Here is a 22,738-nt window from a genome sequence, read left to right on the forward strand (position 1 = left end):
ATGTGGTGACAAGCTGTGTACATCTGCATTTGCAAATTATCTGCTATTCTTCTCCTCACCTCTTCACCTCTCAAGCTCTGTCAGCTTTGATAGGGGCTGGCAGACATTTTCAGGTTTCTCCAGAAATGTTTGATTGGGTTCAAGTCCAGGCTGTGGCTGGGCCATTTAAGGACATTCACACATTGTCTATAAGCCACTCTTGCTGTGTGCTTAGGGTCATTGTCCTGTTGGAATGTGAAACTTCTGCCCAGTCTGAGGTTCTGAATGCTCTAGACTAGGTTTTCATTAAGGCTATCTCTATATTTAACTGTGTTGAGCTTTCCTTCTACTCTGACAAGTCTCTTAGTCCCTGTCAGTGAAAAACAGTCGGGATGCTACTTTGCAGGTGATAAGCAGTGCCTGGTTTCCTCTATACATGATGCTTGGAATTGAGGTTAATCAGACCAGAGAATCTTGTTTGTTATTTAAATGCTTTTTTGCAAATTCCAAGTGGGTTTTCATGGATCTTCACTGAGGAGAGGATTGAGTCTTGCCACGTCGCCATAAAGCCCAGATCGGTGGAGTGTTGTAGTGATAGTGATGTTTGTCCTTCAGTAAGTTTCTTCCATCTGCTTTATGATCATGGAGCTCAACTAGAGTGACCATCAACTTCTTTTTCAGCAGTCTAACCAAGGCCCTTCTCCATCAATTGCTCAGTTTGACCAGGAGGAGCCCAACTCTAGTCCTAGTTGTTCCAAGCACCTTCCATTATAGATAATGGAGACTACATGCTTCTGGGAACCTTCAATGCAGCAGAATTTTTTTCTAAACTCTTCCCCAGATCTGTGCCTTGACACAATCCTGTCTCTGAGTTCTACAGGCAGTTCTTTGGACCTCAGGGCTTGGTTTTTGCTCTGATATGCATTTTCAGCTGTTAGACCTTTTATTGAGAGGTGTATACCTATCCAAATCATACTCATTCAAATGAATTTGCCACAGGTTAACTCCACATGAAGTGAAGTAACATCTAGAAACAATATGAGTGCTTCTGAGCTAAATTTCAAGTGTCCCAGAAAAGGGTATGAATACTTATGCAATGGAATCATTTCAGTTTTTAATTTATAATAAATCTGCAATGTTGTTACAAACCTGTTTTTTGCTTTGTCGTTATGGTGTGTGGAGTGTAGACTGATGTGAAGAAATGTAATTTAAAGCAGTTTAACATAAAGCTGCAGTATATCAAGACATATAAAAAATTAAGGGGTATGAATACTTTTGCAAGGTACTGTATATGAAGAGTTCAGATGCAAAACCAGCTAAACGCCATCTCGGTCAAAAATGAGATAATGATACTGAGTGGATGCTCCTGACACAAATACAATTACTTCAAACTCGCTAAATTCAAGCCTTAGCTCAATCAGAAGTACCAGTACTTACATAGAAATCTATACAAAGTAGCCGGAAAGAAATGCTTATTTTAAAGAAATACGTCAGATGGATTTAGGAGCTTTTGCATCTGAGCTCTTCTTATATACGTATTTCAAAATAATAGGTATATACATTTAATTATATTTAATTACATTTCTTTCTTTCTTTGTTTCTTTGTTTCGTTCTTTCTGTGCTCAAGAAAGCCCATAAAACTGATTATTGCACTTCTCGGCCAAGTTTGAGATTTTGCTTTAGTGGTCTCATCACATCAGGTAATAACTTAAGCAAGACAGACAATTAGTGAGAGGAAGGTGCTCTGGTCAGCAGAGTAAACTCAGTCAGCTGAACTCCCTTTTGTTAACCAGAGCAGAAAAGCGCTGGGGTTGTGCTGAGTGGAGCAACTTCCTGCTTGAGTGGTGTTTTTACATAGTTCAATGGCATCACAGAACATCTGGCAGAAAGAGGGATATTACAGATTTCACCACTAGGTGTTGTCAGAGCACTTTAAATAGAAAGCTGCCATGGTTACTTTTGTGCTTCTGTCCCAGGGTGTCCTGCTACCATCATGTGTTTTGGAAAGCAGACAGCCAGTCCACAGACAGGTCACCCTTTCCTATTCCCATACATAAGTATAGTAGACATCAAAAACAAGAGCGGCACACAGCCTCGGCAGCACCTGAAGCTCAGAGAGTCTGGCTTTATTTGTCCATGGTTCAAGTAAAGGTCATTAAGCAATGCAGGCCTTTGATACTTCAGTAGATGTAATTTCTGGTTTGTATGAGGTGAGGTCAGTCAGTCCTGTAGATGAATAAATGTGACCAGTCATTCTGGGAAGGTGGGCAGGGTGGCATCTGACACGATCACTGTGGAAATTGCAGAACTGCACGCTTTATTCTCCACGGAAGCTTTCTAATTGGACTATGTGGAAAAATAGCAGTCATTTTCTTACATTTGAGTCTGCCTTCATAGGTTGCTGTGATGTTTAAAGCTTGAGGGAGGGAATCTTTCATCGTGATAGTTAAGTCCATCCACACAAAGCCGCCATCGACAAATTTAGTCCCTGGGGACCTCTTGTGTGTTGACATGTCTTAACTCCTTTCATGTGCGGAGATACATGTTAAGACAAGGCCCACACTGGTTTGCAGCATTCCTGAAGCAGAAGTATGACATTTAGTGTATCAGTTTAAAATGAAAAGGACATGTTTCTGCAGCTCTTGACAAGTCTTTAAAATTAATCATGATAAGTATTAATATATGCAATGCAAATACTTTTCTGGTCAAGTGCTTTATTTACATATATCTTTCAAGGAAAAAAACACTGCTACACTGCTGTTCAAAAGTTTGGGATCAGTAAGACTTGTGATGATTTTTTAAAAAAATCTCTTATGCTCATTAAGGCTGTATTTATTTGATCAAAAATACAAAAATACAATATATATATATATATATATAAATATAATATAAAATATAAAATAATGGTATCTTTTTAAATATACTTTAAAATATAATTTATTCCTGTGATGCAAAGCTAGATTTTCATCAGCCACTAATCCATTCTTAGGTGTCACATGATCCTTCAGAAATCATTCTAATATGCTGATTTATTATTAGAATTGTCAATGTTGGCAACAGTTGTGCTGCCAAATATTTTTTTGGAACCTGTCATTCTTTATTCAGAATTCTTTGATGAACAAAAAGTTAAAAAGTTCTATTTTTCAAAATAGAAATTATTTTGATCTTTGGTATCCATTTTTATCAGTTTAACACATCCTTGCTGTCCTTTCAAAAAAAAAAAAAAAAAAAGAATCAAAATTTACTGACCCCAAACTTTTTAACGGTAGTGTATATTGTTAGAAAATATTTCTATTTTAAATAAAAGCTGGTATTTTTAACTTTTTATTCATCAAAGAATCCTGAAAATGTATCACATGTTCCAAAAGAAATAATAATAATATTTAAAAAATTAATAAACAACAGTTTTACATACTAGAACATAGTAATATAGAAGTTTACATAGTAATAATATTTCACAATATAATTTTTTTTTTTCTGCATTTTTGATCAAATAAATGTAGTCTTTATGGGCATTAAAAACTTATTCAAAAAACATTATCAGACAAAATCGTACCAATCACAAACTTTTGACAGGCAGTGTGTTTGTTATATATATATATATATATATATATATATATATATATATATATATATATGTAACTTTGGACCACAAAACCAGTCATAAATAGCACGTGTAAATTTGTAGCAATAGCCAAAAATACATTGTATGGGTCAAAATGATTGATTTTTCTTTTATGCCGAAAATCATTAGGATATTAAGTGAAGATCATGTTCCATTAAGATATTTAGTAAATTTCTCACTGTAAATATATCAAAACTTAATTTTTGATTAGTAATATGCATTTCTAAGAACTTAATTTGGTCAAATTTAAAGGAGATTTTCTATATATTTTTTGCACCCTCAGATTCCAGATTTTCTAATAGTTGGATTTTGACCAAATATTGTCCTATCATAACAAATCATACGTCAATGGAACTTTTATTTATTCAGCTTTCAGATGATGTATAAATATCAGTTTCAAAAAATGGACCCTTATGACTGGTTTTGTGGTCCTGGGTCACACACACCCACAGCATTGGTCAAGGTCACAAATGATCTGCTAATTGCCTTAGATTCTGGCTGTCTTTCTATTCTTGATCCTTCTTGACCTCAGTGCCGCTTTTGACACTGTAGATCATTCTCTTTTAATTGCTCGTTTAGAAACTGTTTTTGGGGTCTCTGATATTGTACTTAATGGGTTTAAGTCATACCTCACAGATCTTAAGCAGTTTGTTACTATGGGTGAATTTAGATCAGAGGTTGGTGTTGTGAAATCTAGAGTCCCTCAGGGATCAATTTTGGGCCCCTATGCTTTTTAATATCTACATTTTCCCACTTGGTCAGCTCTTGAGATCTCTTGGTCTGAAATTTCATTTCTATGCAGATGCACTCACATTTACATACACTCAAAACCTGATGATATTGTGTCAGTGGATTTTCTTTCTCAATGTATTTCTAAGATGTCTTTGTTTTAACAGTGAAAAGACTGAGATGGAACAGAAGAGATGGAGAAGCTGGAGCGGTTTCTTTAATTGTTGATGATTCTATTATGGAATCTTGGGCTAAACTATAAAATCTGGGGGTGATATTTGATTCTAACATTTGAGCCTCATGTTCAGAATACTGTTAAAACATCTTTCTTCCATCTTAAAAATATTGCCAGATTAGGTCCAATGCTGTCTTTCCCTGTTGCTGAGAAGTTGATAAACACCTTTGTTTTCTCCCGATTTGACTATTTGCAATGCTTTGTTGTCTGGGGTTTCAGTGCTGCCCTAAACAAATTGCAGGTCATGCAAAATTCTGCTGCTAGAATCCTAACTAGAACAAGGATAAGAGATCATATCACTACTATCTTGGAGTCTTTGCATTGGCTTCCTCTTAGGTTTAGGGTTGATTTTAAAATTCTGATGCTTACTTACATGGCTGTGCTTGGGTGGGAACCCAAATGTTTGTCAGAGCTTTTAACTCCATACACCCCATGGTGTGACCTTTCATTCTTCTGATACTGGTTTGTTAACTGTTCATCCACCCGTTTAAGATTGATGGGCGATAGGGCTTTTTCTTCTCCAAAACTGTGGAACTCCCTTCCTATTGAAATAAGGCAAGCAAAATCTCAATATTTAAATCTTGTCTTAAAACACATTTCTTGTGTGTGTGTGTGTATATATATATATATATATATACATATCTTAAAAGAACTGACCCTGACAAACAGTCAAATCATTTCTATATTCTGCTTTTTTTAGATGTAGTATTATTTACAAGCATTATTGATAAGTAGTGAAGCAGTTTTGTTATTTAGGTTTTTTTTTTTTTTTTCTTCTTCTTTTTTTTTTTTTTTTTAAGAAATAGATGATGCCAAATATCAAATATTAAGTTTTTAAATATCAAGAATTTCATTATATAAAAGAGGCTTGTTCATTATTATATTAGGACAGTTGTATTGCCCTAACATTTTTGACTTTATGATGCTTAGTTAATGTTAATACACAAATTAAAACAATCATTTAAGTGTGAGATACTAAAGTTTGTTAAATAAATATTTAAAGTTATTTATTTGTTTAGCAATTAATTTATTTATTTAAACATTTTTGAAAGAAGTAATGTAAGATGTATAAAAATGTAATATAATAAAACACTAATATTCCTGTAATGGCAAAGCTGATTTGTCAAGTGCCACGTGATTATTCAAAAATCATAATGTGCTGATTTGGTGCTCAAGAAACATTTCTTATTCATTTCTTATTTCTTATTAACGTCAAAATATTTGTGCTGCTATTTTTTTTGGATGAAAACTATGATACTTTGTCTTTATAAAAATAGAATATAAAATAGTTCTGATCAAAGTTTTGATTATCTGAATGTGTCCTTGCTGAATAAAAATATACATTTTGTCCAAATAATAATACTAATAATTCTGAACAGTAGTAGATTTTTTTTTTTTTAAATGAATGTACACAGTTGAGGTCAAAAGTTTACATACACCTTGCAAAATCTCCATAATGTTAATTATTTGACCAAAATAAGAAGGATCATACAAAATGCATGTTATTTTTTATTAAGTACTGACCTGAAAAGGATATTTCACATAAAAGACGTTTACATATAGTCCACAAGAGAAAATAATAGTTGAATTTATCAAAATGACCCCGTTCAAAAGTTTACATACACTTGATTCTTAACACTGTGTTGATACCTGAATGACCCACAGCTGGCTTATCTGTTTAGTGATAGTTGTTCAGGAGTCCCTTGTTTGTCCTGAACAATTAAACTGCCCTACGTTCTTTAGAAAAATCCTTCAGGTCCCACAAATTCTTTGGTGTTTCAGCATTTTTGTGTGTTTGAACCCTTTCCAATGACTGTAAGGTTTTGAGATCCATCTTTTCACACTGAGCAACTATTACAGAAGGTTCAAACACTCACTGATGCTCCAGAGAGAAACACAATGCATTAAGAATCAGGGATGTAAACTTTTAAACAGAATGAAGATGTGTACATCACTTCTGAAGCATCAGTGAGTGTTTGAACCTTCTGTAATAGTTGCATGTGAGTCCCTCAGTTGCCCTCAGTGTAAAAAGATGGATCTCAAAATCATACAGTTATTGTTGGGAAAGGTTAAAATACACAAAAACGCTAAAAACTATCACAAGAAAAAAACAAAAATTTAGATAAGGACAGTAAGAATCAAGTGTATGTAAACTTTTGAACAGGGTCATTTTTATAAATTCAACTTTTATTTTCTCTTGTGGACAATATGTAAGTGTCTTTTATGTGAAATATATTATTCAGGTCATGACTAAATAAAAACATAACATGCATTTTGGATAATTAGGGGCCAAGCACCGAAGGTGCGGTGGCACCTATTGTATCCGTTGGCGTTATTATTATTCTCCTTCTTCTTCTTCTTCTTCTTCTTCTTCCTCTTCCGCCGCAAGTCTATGGCAGCCCATAGAACCGCTTGCGGGAAAGTTGTATAATTTTGCACACTGATAGAGGACAGTCCCAACATTAACCATAGCAAGTTTGGAGTCTCTAACTCAAACTCTCTAGCGCCACCACCTGTCCAAACTTTCAATAATTTCATGCTAATAACTTTTGAACCGTAAGGCACAGAATCAAAATTCTTTTTTCCTCTGAATCCTTGGCTCATGCCGAGTCAAATGAAGTCCAAAATTCAAAAATCGTAAGGTTTAGTTTTTTCGCTATTCTCAATTGTTCGTAAAACCTACTTTTTCGAACTCGTCCTAGACGGTTTGTCTGATTTTCACCAAAATTGGCTCAGATCATCTTCAGACCATGCTGGCAAAAAGTTATGGAATTCAAGTTGATTAGTCAAAACGTTTTCGAATGACGCGCGAATAAATTCTACGAAAAGCACGCAAAAATGGTTGTAAGGCTATATCTCCGCAACGGTTTGTCATATTGAGGCCAAACTTGGTGTGTTTTATAACAAGCATGACCTGAGATTACCTGCAGTGTTTCAGCACAGTGCCACCTAGTGGTCAGGAGATATGAAAAATGGGTCTTTTTGCTTATAACTTCTGAATAGTTGGGCCAAAAATCATGAAACCAGTCTCTTTAGATTCGGTGAATCATGCCGAGTCGAACCATATCCAATTTTCCCATGTCAGCCATTTTGGGTGTCGGCCATTTTTAATTTAGCTTTAAAATGCTGTATCTTGAGAACGGATTAGCGTATCGTTTCGACATTAATTACAAAAATGTTCGGCACCATGCCCGGAATGTACATAAAAATTTTGGGGCCAGCGCCACCTTGTGATCAAAAGTTATAACGAAATTTCAAAAAATGCTAATAACTTTTGCGTACATTAGCCTATTGAAATGAAACTGATTTTGATAGATTCCTTCGGTCATGCTGAGAACACCGATACCAATTTTGCCAATTTTGGCTGAACTTCCTGTCCGCCATTTTGATTCATGTTGAAAACCTACTTTTTCGAACTCCTCCTAGACCGTTAGTCCAATTTTCACCAAATTTGACTCAGATCATCTTCAGACCATGCTGACCAAAAGTTATGGATTTCGTGTCGATACACGAAACCGTTTTCGTTTAGCGCATCAACGAATTTACTGGAAAGATGCCAAATTGCATCCGAGTCTGTATCTCTGCAAAGCTTTGACATATTGACACCAAATTTTATATGTGCTATTGTCACCACACTCTGACCAAGCCACATCAATTTGGTAACAGTGCCACCTATGGGTCAGAAGTAATATGCCCTTCACTAAACATTAATAATGAAATTTACAAAAATGCTAATAACTTCTGTTTACATTAGCCTATTGGAATGAAACTGATGCCAATAGATTCCTTGGGCCAAGTTGAGAACATTGATACCCATTATGCCGAAATTGGCCAAACTTCCTGTCCGCCATTTTGATTAATGTACAAAACCTACTTTTTCGAACTCCTCCCAGACTGTTAGTCCGATCTTCACCAAATTTGACTCAGATCATCTTCAGACTATGCTGGCAAAAAGTTATGAATTTCGTGTCGATATACAAAACCGTTCTCGTTTAGCGCATCAACAAATTTGCTGGAAAGATGCCAAACTACATCTGAGGCTGTATCTCTGCAAAGCTTTGACATAATGACGGCAAACTTTGTGTGTGTCATTGTCATTTCACACAGAACACGTCACATCAATTTGAAAACAGCACCACCTGTTGGTCAAAAGTGATAAGCCATTAAATTTTATTACGATTGGTTGTATTTATGATTTTTCAGCCATTTCAACTGATATTATCCTAAAATGGCTTAAGTTACTCACTGTTGTAGTCGGTCTGCTGCTCCTTGCCGTGCTTAACTCCTCATTCTGCCTCTTTTGTGCTTGGCCCCGCAATTGCTGCTTGCAGCTATATTTCCTCTTATTTTTGGTAAAATAATTAACATTTTGCAGATTCTGCAAGGTGTATGTAAACTGTATAATATAGTATAAATATTGTATTAATGTAAATTAATGTGTATGATTATACTACTATACATAATGTGCACATGACCCCAAATAATCCAAAAACATAATTTCACTACAAATATCCTCAAGGACACTGATTATTTAATTCCTCAAGCCTTGCACCAGATCTTTATTGTGTTTTGGTGAGAACAGTGGTCCTGCAGAAGTGCCAGTCTGACCTGGTGTGTATAACCTACCCACTTTAACTAGCACTTACCGGTTAATACAGTGTGTAATACTGCTGGGTCAACAGGCCTCTGCTCTACTGCTTGTTTGTCTTTAGGGAAGTGAGTTGTTTTTGTAAGTCCTCTCTGGGACTGGGTTACCTTTAGAGGTTGTGCTCAGCAGAGGATTGTGTAAACCATGAAAGTAACAGGCATGCAGAGAAATCAACACATTTGGTGTAGTGCTGATTCATTACATTTGTATACTGAAATCCAAAGGATGCTTATGTTGTGCTAAAACACAGGTTTCCCTAAGCTTTCTTTTTACAAAAGACGGTTTCTCTGGACTGGCAAAGATTACTGCATTTTCCATTTAGCGGTGAGACACACATAATCGTTCAGTGACGTCTTCTTTGCCAATGCTGCACACCATTAAAGCACTTGTTTTACCTTATAAATTACCTACCAATGAGGTAACCACATAAACGTTTCGAGTTGTTAAATGCCCCATTATGATTCATTAGATGGAAGCTTGCTAGATGTTGTTTTTCAGAAGATATCATCTCTATGTAAACTCCAGTGTTTTCCCATAAAGCATGGGACTTAATGGACCCACATGAGTCCCAATACAACATTTACAGTGACTCTCTATCATCAAAATCTGCTCAGAATGCTCTTCTGGTGATTGCTGTTATTCTTCTAAGTATATCAATGCATTTGGTTGAGTGATATGAGATATGTGATATGTTATGAGTCTATAGGGAAACTGGTCTAGCTTGAAACACTGTATTGACTAGTAATCTTGTAAAAGGATCTTATTTTCATAGTAGTATCTTGGAGGAATGTAAATACTTGCTGTTGTACTTGTACAATAACAGGCCGCTTATTCTTTTACTACGAAGCTCCAAAAAGAACATGGTGGTGGAAGAACATGCGAAATGGTACAAGTTTTCTTTTTTTTATAAATATATTACATTACCAGTCAAAAGTTTTTGAACAGTAAGGATAAAAATGAAGATAAAAAGCAGTCTCTTCTGCCTTTGTAACATTATACACTATACCATTCAAAAGCTTGGACTTTAATCTCAGTATAATTCTTCTTATTTATTTATTTATTTATTTATTTATTTATTTATTTTTCTTTTCTTTTTTTCTGTTTTTTTGGGGGGAAGGGGGATTTATCATTACAAAATATTTCTATTTCAGATAAATGCTGTTCTTCTGAACTTTCTATTCATCAAAGAAACCTGAAAAAATTTACTCAGGTGTTTTCAACATAATAATAAACAATTTTTTGTTTATTATCAATTTAGAATGTTAGAATGATTTCTGAAGGATCATGTGACTGGAGTAATGATGCTAAAAATTCAGCTTTGAAATCACAGGAATAAATTACTTTTTAAAATATATTCAAATAGAAAACAGTTATTTTAAATTTAAAAATTGTACTGTTTTTGCTGTACTTTGGATCAAATAAATGCAGGCTTGGTAAGCAGAAAACATAAAGTCTTACTGTTCAAAAACTTTTGACTGGTAGTGTATTTTTTACATACTGTGAAAATGTTTATCAATCTAACAAACTTTTGATTTTGCTCGAAAAATGTTTGTGTTACTCCACAAAACTAAAGGTTTAAAAAGCAAACACAAATCTTCTTTGAGGAACATACAGAGAACGCAAAAGCATAGAAATACATTTTCCCTTCCCATCTGATATTTTTCCATCAGAGCTCTGTACTTTTTTTAATCATTTTTTCATAACTTACTTATTTTATTATTTTTTAAATTTGGAGTTTATTTGAGTTATTAAAGATCTGATTCAGTCATTCTTTTTTATAATGAATTTTAACTGCTTAATAAAAACATTAAAAATAAAATAGCTTTTGAGCAGAGCTATTTGTCAAATGTTATTTCTTTAATGTTTTTGAAAATGCTCACCAAGGCTGCATTCACGTTAACAAAAAGTAATATTGTGGAATATTGTTACAATTTAAAAATGTCATTACAGTTTTTATTTTATACTTTTAAAATCTAATTTATTCTTGTGATACAAAGCTGAATTTTCAGTAGCCTTTACACCACCCCTCCAGAAATCATTGTAATATGCTGATTTGCTGCTCAAGAAAAAAAAAATCTTAATATTATTAATGTTAGTTGTGCTGCTTAATATTTTTGTAAAAACCATTGGAGAAAAAAACAATTTCTTTGACATTTACAATGTCTTTAATGTCACTTTTGATCAATAAAATGTGTCCTTGCTTAATGAAAGTATTAATTACTATAAAAAAGGTGTATATTTTTCGATCGTTTAACCATGTATTGATTGACCCATGAACACCGATTCTGTATGATATCTGCATTCATGTTATTGCAGTGTTATAAGAGCCATTTCGCAATATTAGGCCTATCAATTTTTATTTCTAAGATTTATTAGTTTCACCCTAGATGTTCACCCTTGGTAAATATACTTTCTCCTCTCTTGACCGATTCTGTTAGGTCAGATCCACAAAGGGCAACTCAGTTTCCCTTCAAATGAGCAAATACTATAACACAGGAACAATGTTCTACTCATGTACCAGAGAGGAGGAAGTGAAGAAAACAAAGCACCTTTATCTGTTCCAAATGAGCTGCCCTCCCACTGAAACTCTGGCTCTGAGCTCACTGCGTTGCCTTACATCATCTGTGCCTGTGACGTCACATTGGATGCATGACCTCAGGCTAAAATGAACGACCTTTCAGTTTACACTCTCAGACTTTCAATCCACCAATCCATGTCAATACATTTTGGATCACATGTAGTTGGATCATATTACAATAATTTGTAGAATAAAATAAAACAATCATTAAAAACAAACTAAAATAAGCATTCCAATTGACAGCATAAGCATATTCAGTTCAATTCAAGTTTATTTGCATATGCTTTTTACAATACATATGAGCAGATTTACAGAAAATGCTTGTCTCAATACAATGAGTGTGTGAAAATGTCCATATAGCATTAATATACACACAAAAAAATTTTTATGGTTAGTTAACGTCATGTATTCAGCAGACACAATGCGCTTTTCCATTACATTGCTGTCTATAGAGGGTCAGAAAAGCTCTTGGATTTCATCATAAATATCTTAATTTGTGTATGAACGAAGGTCTTACAGGTTTGGAACAACATTAAGGGTGAGTAATTAATGACAGAATTTTCATTTTGGGATGGACTATCCCTATATATTGGTGTTAAAGGAGAAGGAGACTTTCGAAACAAAGATTCACATATAATTTACTTACCCCCTTGTCATCCAAGATGTTCATGTCTTTCTTTCTTCAGTCGTAAAGAAATTGTTTTTTGAAAAAAAAAACATTTCAGCATTTTTCTCCATATAATGGACTGATATGGTGCCCCAATTTTGAACTTCCAAAATGTATTTTATATGCAGCTTGAACAGGCTCTAAACGATCCCAGCCGAGGAACATGGGTCTTATCTAGCGAAATGATCTGTCTTTTTTTTTGGAAAATAAAAATTTGTATACTTTTTAAGCACAAAAGCTTGTGTAGCACAGGCTCTGGGATGCGCGTTCACATACTATTGAATCACGTCGAAAGGTCACGCGGAACTACAGACCCAGTGTTTACAAAGCGAACGCGCAAAGACTAAGAAAGTGCAAGTAAGTCAAACGCTGTTTACAAAGAAAAAGGTACAGCGATGTCGGACGATTCTGAAGTTGTAGGAGAAAACAATATGGAGTTTTTCAACATACTCTAACTTTTTGAGCCGGAGTACACAGATGATGAACTTAGACGTGATTCGTGGTAGTGATGGGAAGTTCGGATCATTTTACCGACTCAGACCTTTGAGTCTTGTTCAGCAAAATTAACAAATCTTTTTTCAAGTCATTTTGTTCATTTTAGCAAAATCAGCATCACGTGACAGCCCTATAAGATGAACAAACGACTCGAAAAACCCAAATACTCGAAACAGGTGAACTAATTCCAGTACAGAACCTAATAGGATGTTGCGCATGCGCGACTGAACGAATCACTCCACGAGACGACTCGTTCTTCCCAAGTCACATTAAAGATTCGTTCAAAATGAACGAATCATTCAAGAACGACCCGTGGACGCACATCCCAGAGCCTGTGCTACACAAGCTTTTGTGCTTAAAAAGTATACTTTTTATTTTTTGAAAACAATGACAGATCATTTCGCTAGATAAGACCCTTCTTCCTCGGCTGGGATCGTTAAGAGCCCTTTGAAGCTGCATTTAAACTACATTTTGAAAGTTCAAATTCGGGGCACCAATAAAGTCCATTATATGCAGAAAAATCCTGAAATGCTTTCCTCAAAAAACATAATTGGTTGACATCTTGGATGACAAGGGGGTGAGTAAATTATTCATAAATTGTTGTTCTGGAAGTGGAGTTCTCCTTTAACAAAAAAAAAAAACGGTAAAACAGCAATATAGGACGATTTCGAAGTTGAGGGAAAACATGAGATGGGAGTTTTTCCACATACCCTAACTGTCACGAACCGGAACAAAAACAGTCCAGGCAGAGTAAGACAAGACGAGCAATTGGCATTAAAAAGTATATCAATTTTTAATTTTTTAAAAATAATCGATCGTTATGCTAGATAAGACTCTTCTTTCTCGGCTGGAATCGTTTGAAGCCGCATTTAAACTGTATTTTGGAAATTCAAAATCGGGGGGCCCATATGAGTCTATTATATAGAGAAAAATGCTGAAATGTTTTCCTCAAAATATATAATTTCTTTACAACTGAAGAAAGAAAGACATGAACATCTTGGATGACAAGGGGGTGAGTAAATTATTTGTAAACTGTTGTTTTGGAAGTGGACTTCTCCTTTAAATTAATATGCAATCAGCTTTGATATTGCAGCTTTGACCTGAAATGCCCTCATTCAATATACTAAGTCTAAAAGCATGCAGTGAGGTCTGAGCCCAGTGTGTGTGTGTGATTTAGGGGCACTGCATGGGTTAGTCACAACCTGTCAGTGAGGCTGTGATCACACTGATTTAGAGAGGCTCCGTTGTCAGGCTGGAAATAAACTCTGACCCTCTTGTTGTGTGGCTGGGTAGCGCTTTTACATAGATATCTACAGTATTTCTTACCTCTTCTGCTTCTGTGGGTAGTGTTAGCCAGTCGATATGCTGGTGCGTCCGGTAATGTGTTGAGGGGAAAGAGGATTATGGCACTGGATATTCCTCTGCCATTCCACTTTTCCAGTCAGGAGTGTCCTTGGTGAATTCTGGCTTGCTTGAATTATGCCCAGGGGCCCGCAGGCTTTGTTAGGAAGCTACAGCTGCTGATATGGATAAGCTGTAATCCAATTCTCAGGCCTTAGCACTCATACAGGGTCAGGTGGGACCCCCAACGCCGGAGAGAATCATGGGCAGAGAACTGCCCTATTATAATAGCACTGATGAGGTAATTGAAGATAAATTTAGAGCCGAATGATTGGGTGGGTGGGAGCAGAGGAGATGAGAGAGAGAGAAAAAAGAGAGAGATTTAGAAACATTAAGAAAGGACTACGTGTCCTTTGTCATGCCAAAGATGGTGGGATAACCTGAATAACCCTACTTGCACTGCATAATTGTTTGTACCTCACAGTTTCTGTTACTAATTGTCAGGGTGAAATATTTTGAGATCTTACACGTTTTATTAATAATCTTTTTGTGGTAATTGTGATAAATGTGATAGATAAATTAGAATGTTCTGTCTAATATGGATCTGTTGCTATTAAAACACTTTCAAAAATCTAACACTCACTTCCAAAAGTCTGTCACTCAGTGATACATTTTTTAAAATCTAGTTCAGTTTTTAAAGTCACTTGATGAAAATTCTGTCATTATTAACTCACCTTCATGTTGTTCCAGGCCTGTTCCTTCCTGTGGGGCATAATCAAAACAAGTTCCAACTCATGAACTGAAAGGGAGCCAATTCTTAAAGGGCTAGTTCACTCCAAAATGAAAATTCTGTCATTAGTTACTGATCCTCATGTCATTCCAAACTCATAAGACCTTCGTTCATCTTCAGAACACTAATAAAGATATTTTGGATTAAATCCGAGAGCTTTCTGACCCTGCATAGACAGTAACGCAACTAAAATAAAACAAAAATAATGACTTAATTTAACTATTTCTCCTCTCCTCTGTCAGTCTTTGAAGCGCGTTCACATGCGTCATGGTACTCTCATGAATGTACAATGAAGACTGACACAGAAGGGACTATTTTGAAGAAGGGCAAATGCTACTTCATGCATTCTGAGTTAATTATTAGTGATGGGAAGTTCGGATCATTTTACCGACTCAGACCTTTGAGTCTCGTTCAGCCAAATGAACAAATCTTTTTTCAAGTCATTTTGATTATTACTTCCCTAACACATCTACTGCTTACACAAACGTTGATCACACTACAAACAAGACAAAACTATAATGCTATAAGAAACAGAAAAGATTAATTCATTGTTTACCTGGGTCTTTAGTCTATGATTAGCTCACTTCACCTCTTATCTGACAAGTTTTCGGGTTCGAGTCGTTTGTTCATCACGTGACAGCCCCATAAGCTTTACCAATGTAGCCTGAGACGGAAAGAGAATTGATTAGTTCATCTCTCAAGTCTCTCAAGTCAGGTTTGAGACGTTCGTTCATCACATGACAGTCCCATAAGATGAACGAACGACTCGAAAAAGCCAAAGACTCGAAACAGGTAAACTAATTCCAGTACAGAACCTAATAGGATGTTGCAGATGCACGACTGAACGAATCACTCCCCAAGATGACTCGTTCTTCCCTAAGTCACATTAAAGATTCATTCAAAATGAACAAATCGTTCAAGAACGACCCATCACTTTTATCAATACTGTTAAGTTGGATTGTCATGCTAAACATGGTTAAAGTTAAAAAATATATATTTCTGTGCTAGATACACTCCTTTCAGGTTCATACAAGTTTTGGAAAGTTTTTTCCAGTCATGGCTCTTCGTGACTTCATTAAAGGTCGAACTCCTTGTATGGGCATTTCTCCCGGAAGAACGCACACGCACACACATCGTCCAGAGCGAGAGCAAGAGTGCGCCAGTGTTGCCAAATCTGCGTTTTTCCATGGAATTGGGGTGCGACCCCCCACAAGAAACGTGATTGGGCTAGTTTTGAGTAGCAATTGGACAGGTTTTGTTGTGAAAACCTGGCAACCCTGAAGCGCACCCATCATCGCGCTAGTTCGGTAGCGCTGCAAAAGACTTGTTCGAGAAAAATGTCTCTAAAGGAGCGTGTTTTTTTTTGTTGTGAGGGAAAGATAACCTTGTTCAGCTTCCCAGAGAACCCAGTGATACGTGAACAGTAGATGCAGTTTGTTTTTCCTGGGCAGCAATGGAGTTTCGCAAGTTTGATTGTTTGATTGCTTGATTGTAACCGTCATTTCAGTGACAAATGTTTTATATACAAGGCCCAGTTCGGTGCTGGATTTGCACATCATTTGCTACTGAAAGCATTCCCAGTGATAAAAGATGATTGGAACTGCAGGCAGTAATTGAGACTGCATCAAATTTCTGTGGTTTGTTAGCAATCTGCCCATCAGGGTTGCCAGGTTTTCACAACAAAACCCGCCCAGTTGCTAAAAATACAGGTTGTTCGGCGTGGAATTCGCATTCCAGGGACTAAATATCATGTTATTGGGGGCGCTTCAACCCACAGACATGAAAAACAACCTGTGGCAACAGTGTTAAAGTAGCCCAATTGTGTTTGTGACTCTTTAGCTCCACCCACGGCACACTTACAGGATCTCGGCTCTTTTCGGAGAGAATCGTAAACCTGTATCTTTCTTTTATAAATCTGATAAAACTAAACAGGTTTTGGAGATATGAAGGATGTAATACTACTCTATAAGTACTCAAGATTAAAGGGATAGTTTACCCAAAAACGATAATTAGCCCATAATTTACTCACCCTCCAGACATCCTAGGTGTATATGACTTCCTTCTTTCAGATGAATTCAGTTGGAGTTATATAAAAAATTATCCTGACACTTCCAAGCTTTATCACGGCAATAGGTGAGTGTTTCTCTTAATCAGTCCAAGACAAGTCCAATAAAATGCATCCATCCATAATAAAAAAGTGCCTCTCACGGCTCCGGGGGTGAATAAAGGCAATATCCATATTCAAAACATAAGAATCACTTTAATCTAGCTTGCACCAACTACTCGTACAAGGAAGCAGCTCCGGGCGGATGATGTAGGACGTCGCCGTTGCACATGTATTGGTGAGTCTCGTATAAACCAACATTTGTTTACAGGAGCAAAGGAAGCAAAGTTTCCTTCTTTAGCAAAGGAAAATCAGTCTCCCCTTGGTTTATATCAAAGTCCGCTGACATTTTCCTTTACAAATCCTTGTTTTGAACTTCTAATTCATGACCGGTGCTATGTTTACCTCTCTCCACAGCACGTTCACATTCCTCATGTCTGAGCGGCGCATATGCGACGCCGAGGTCCTACATCATTCACCTGGAAAGGTGTCCGTGTATGACTAGTCAGTGCAAGTTTGATTAAAGTGATTCTTACATTTTGAATATGGATAATTTTCTTACAAAAACGCAATGATTCGCTACAGGAGGTATTCACCTTTATTCACCCCCCCAGAGCCGTATGAGGAACTTGTTATTATGGATGGATGCACTTTATTGGATTTGTTTTGGACTGATGAAGAGAAACATCCACCCATTGCCATTCTAAAGCTTGGAAATACCAGAATAATTTTTAATAGAACTCAGATTGGATTCATCTAAAAAAAAGAAAGTCATATACACCTAGGATGCCTGGAGTGTGAGTAAATAATGAGCTAATTTTCATTTTTGGGTGAACTATCCCTTTAACATGATTGGGCAAAACTGCGCGTGTTATGCCCCCTTTAACGATGTTCTTACTACCTTTCTGGACCTTGAATGTGGTAGTTCCGTTGCTGTCTATGCAGGATCAGAAAGCTCTCAGATTTAATAAAAACTATCTTGTATATTCCGAAGATGAACGAAGGTCTTACAGGTTTGGAACGACATGAGAGTGAGTAATTAGTGACAGAATTTTCATTTTCGGGTGAACTATCCCTTTAAATTCAGAATTTTGCTCTCAGTTGCTTTGGCTACATCCTCAAACAAACACAACTTCTGTTCACAAACATCCTTTTCGTGTTCTGACAAACTTGTAATCTAACTTTTATGGTTACTGAAATTCTAAAATGTTTGTTAAATATATCAACTGATCACATCTTGTGCCCGGAGTGTCTGTTGTTCTAAATGGACACTACTGTAATGAGGCTGTTGGCACTGGTTACCGTGGCAGCAGTCAGCATCATTTCCCTACTGAACAACAGCCGTGCATACTATCCTCCTCCTGGGCTTCATTATACCATCATTACTTCGGAAAATTGAAAAGTATGATGTAATATAGGCTAATAGTCACAAAACCCATCTTGTTAAGCTCTTGAAAATACAAACGTTGGAGTGCACAGACAGATGAGGGATGAGCTGGATTCAAATTCATATTAAAACCTGATACACTTCCAGACCTTGTGCAGTTAACATCTACAAACAGTGTCAAACAGTGTTACTTTTAAAAGGGATAGTTCACCCAAAAATGAAAATTCTGTCATAATTTTAGGGCTGGGAGATAAATCGATAATAACGATAATTTAGGGCTGGGCGATATGGGCAAAAAAATTATCACAATAATTTTTTTCATATCAGTCGATATTGATAATTATGACGATAAATGTCAAATCTTTATTTCTTTCAAGTTTAAAGTCAGATTTTTACTCCAAAGTGAAAGTTGTAGAAACCAGACCATTAATTTTCCTTAACAAAATAAATATCTAAATAGAAAAATTAATTTCTGTTCTAATGAGTTATGTTGTTTTAAATCAAGAAACAGGTTTGGGTTGTCTGATAATGATAATGATAATGATAATGATAATAATATCTCTTTGTTGTCTCTTAGAAATGCACATTTGATAGTAGCTTGAGGATGCAGAGGTATTTTTTTGTTCATTATCAATCAGTAATATCTGTAAAAATTGTAGCAACCTCAGTTTTATATGGTTAAATTTATTCTGATCTAGCTTTTTTTTTAATTATTTTATTTTATAAGCATTGGTCTCCCATAGTAGCAGGCATACAGTTAAAACCACACATAATGGTACCTCAATACCTTGGTAAAAATATAAATACATGGTTTTATAGGTAGCCTATTTGTATGAAAAATGGTAATCTAAAAACATACAGTATAAATTCACACATGCTGTAGCTTAATCACAAAAACATACATACTATAATTATATACCATTACTCCTGTAATAAAATTTAATGTGAATATCCCACATTGCTGCCACAATACCACGGTCCGTGTGGCGCGATTCAAATGAGTCGTGCCGTTTCGTTCCGCGTTTGGCACGTAAAAGTTATATCGAACATTTATTGAACTTTGCAAACCTGTTTCTTGATTTGAAACAATATTACAATAAACATGCAAAACTAAGAATTTTTTTTTCTATAAAGATATTTATTTTGTTAAGGAAAAATGACTGGAAAAAAAGTGTAAAAAATTTAAACAACATGAAGTGTTTGTCATGTTCTGACCATAAAGAATATTGTACAACTTTCACATTGTAGCAAAAATCTGCCTTTAAACTTTGACATTTATCATGATAATTATTGATATCGACTGATATGAAAAAAATTGTGATAATTGCATCCATATCGCCCAGCTCCACAAAATTTTCTCACCCTCAAGTTGTTCCAAACCTGTATGAGTTTCTTTCTTCTGCTGAGCACAAAAGAAGATATTTTGAAGAATGTTGGTTGACAGTAGCCATTGACTTCCACTGTATTTTTTCCCATCACCTGTGAATAAACGATAACAGAAGTTTCATTATTATCCTTTTAAACCAAACTTGTATTATACGATTCCCTTTATGAGTGGAGACAATGTTAATGTTATGATAATGTTATGCCTTCATAAACTGTAAGCCCCACTATTTCCGCCACTCAAGCGGCGCTGTTATTCTTTTGTTTTTTTTTTGGCTGACTAGCCACATGCCGTTAGGTTAAGTGCAATCTGCTGTTTGCTTAAACTCTTTTCTGGGTCAGGAGAGTAAGTCCTGTTAGAATCACTTCGTATAACTGCTCAGACACACCATCACACGTGTAGCCTAGTGCAAACATGTGGTTTATCTCCTCTAGAGAGAACGCCTGCTCAACGAACAAATGTGTACAAGCGTTTGTGTGCACAAGACTGATTTCCTAACACCTTGCACTCTGAGTTACCAAGGAGACAAGCAACTATGTTCGCAGACATTCAGATCTTGCTGCCATCACCCACACATCATATATATGAACTGTTTACTTGTCATTGATACTTTTGTACGGAATATCCAATCATGTCACCTAACCAAACTGACATTGATTATACAAGTATAAGTAGCAGTAACTAGTAAATAAAGCACACAAGCTTTTTAGCATAAATAAAAATGTACTTGTTTGGCATGTTTTTATATGTCCAAAATATGATTTTGACTATTAGATTTTAACTGTTTCGTTACCAGGTGTTAGGGTATTTTTTCATTATTTTCCTTTGCAATGTGGAATTAGAGGCAATACACAGTGTTAAAGCTGCTGTCACAGAAGTTACAGCGAGTCAGAAGTGTGATTGTGTGTGTGTGAAGATTACTCTGGCCTACTCCCAGCTCTCTCAGCTGAGCGCACGTCTATTATAAGGCGAGTAAAAGGCTTGGAAATAAATAAGGAGGTAAGTGGGAATCACCAGAGTTTTTTTCCCACTATCCACTGTTTTCTGTGTATCTGTTTGTAGACTGAGACTCTGTGTATCTGAAGACAGCAGGATTTAGCTATGTGTGCCACTTTGCATTAGTGTGTTTTGGAATTTGATTGAAGAAAGAGGCAAATCGAAGTTAAAAAAGTTGCGAAAATTATGACAGACTATTTTTTATTTTTTTATAAAGTTCATGCATTTTTACATTTAAACATTAAACATTCATCACAAGAAAAATGTGGTATTTAAATATTAAACATTTTCTTAAATTGCTTGGAATTAGCATGAATACACAATTACGTTTATGTGATAATACTGTTAAATCAATTTTGAATAAAGTGAGTTTGTTTTTGCTTACATATTGCTTCATGTTGCATACTGAATAACACAACAGCTGTTGAAATGCTAATATTTTGATCAGTGTTTGATATGGTGAGGTAAAAGCATTTTTTAAACAGATGTTAATTTTAGTATTTTATCATCACAAGCTATAAGCTTCAAATTTAAGTCAGTCGTGTCATTGATTCTGCTGGTCATTATGTCTTCTTCATTCACATTCCACACTAGTAGTTTAGTATGTTTACTTGTATTTCAGTCTTTTTGAAATCTTATTCAAATCTCTTTTTTGGCACTAAAAATATTCTTCTGTTAAAAGTGCCATGCGTTTTATAGATACATTTTAACCACACCCTTTAAACAAGCTTTGTCTAACAGTACAGTAGTCTTTTTAGATTTTGCATGCATCATACTGACTTCTGTACAAAACCAGAGATGTGCCATATGTTGTGCTGGGTACAAAAGGTTTCATCTGTTGCAGTCATATGCATCTAATACGTCTTGTGATTCAGCAGAAGTAAAAGTAAAACCAGATACAATGTCAGTAACGCACTGTTATTTTAGATAGAATGACTGCTGTGAAAGTTCACTTACCATGACCAGCTGGGAATGATGTAGCAGGATTCCAGTTCATAACTTGTATAATGGAGCCTCTTCCTGTAAAGCCAGAATGTGAGAATTCATCTGTGAGCTCTGCAGCTTTATAGGTCTTGACTGCACATCAGTGCCACCTAGGCTTTAACACAAGTAGATCTGGTTGGTTCTTGCTGTGTAGGAGGGGCTCCTGGACTATGTGAAAGACACAAAGGTTGTATTTAAATTAAATGATAATAATTAACATTAAAGTAATTAATAATTTATGAAACATGAATCATTTTCATATTTCATTTTCATTAATACAATGCTCAAATTTGAAATGTTGTAAGCTAAACGAGTACATAAATAGTAACACTTCTAGGTGTCAGTGGTAGAACTGCAACATTAGCAGCTGAAAGCTAAAGAAATCGCTGGGTTTCAAAGAACCACCGGCCCAATTTTCATGTTCGAGTCAGATGACAGGCTCTAATATAACAAACCAAATGCTTCAAGTAAATCCAGCACAGAAGGTGCAAGCTCTTCGCCAATCAGATTGCCAGACTCCAGCGCTCAGATAAGGAAAATCTGCCAGCAAATGACAGGCCTAGTGTTGCTGTTTTGCAGTCATGCAAAGCATCAGAAAGGAAGGAAGTGAGGCTCACATTTACCAAAGCTCGGCCAATAAAGATACATCTCATAACTGCCATCAGATTGTAAACAAAAACCACTGATGTGGATAACCCAACTACCTGCTTAGTAGTGCTAATACTTTTGGCTTGAATAACATAATTAGTAAAAGGTGTTCATTAAAATAAATCCTTTTTATGCAGATAATTAGTTA

At 35.7% G+C, this 22,738-nt stretch overlaps 1 long non-coding RNA gene across 2 annotated transcripts; it reads right to left on the reverse strand.

The window, feature by feature from the left end:
* Positions 1 to 1,834: 1,834 nt before the first annotated feature.
* On the reverse strand, positions 1,835 to 22,063 carry LOC127167213 (uncharacterized). 2 transcript variants are annotated; one of them, XR_007827964.1, is made up of 6 exons: positions 21,916 to 22,063; positions 18,093 to 20,057; positions 15,032 to 15,751; positions 14,283 to 14,590; positions 4,942 to 5,110; positions 1,835 to 2,557 (listed from the first exon to the last, which is right to left on the reverse strand). It is a non-coding gene; the product is annotated as an uncharacterized LOC127167213 (long non-coding RNA). The 2 variants fall into 2 exon arrangements; XR_007827963.1 differs by lacking the exons at positions 1,835 to 2,557; positions 4,942 to 5,110 and having other exon boundaries at positions 12,058 to 14,590.
* Positions 22,064 to 22,738: the final 675 nt, after the last annotated feature.

This window comes from Labeo rohita, chromosome 6, assembly GCF_022985175.1.
Source record: "Labeo rohita strain BAU-BD-2019 chromosome 6, IGBB_LRoh.1.0, whole genome shotgun sequence".
In the NCBI taxonomy this organism is placed as follows: Eukaryota; Metazoa; Chordata; class Actinopteri; order Cypriniformes; family Cyprinidae; genus Labeo; species Labeo rohita.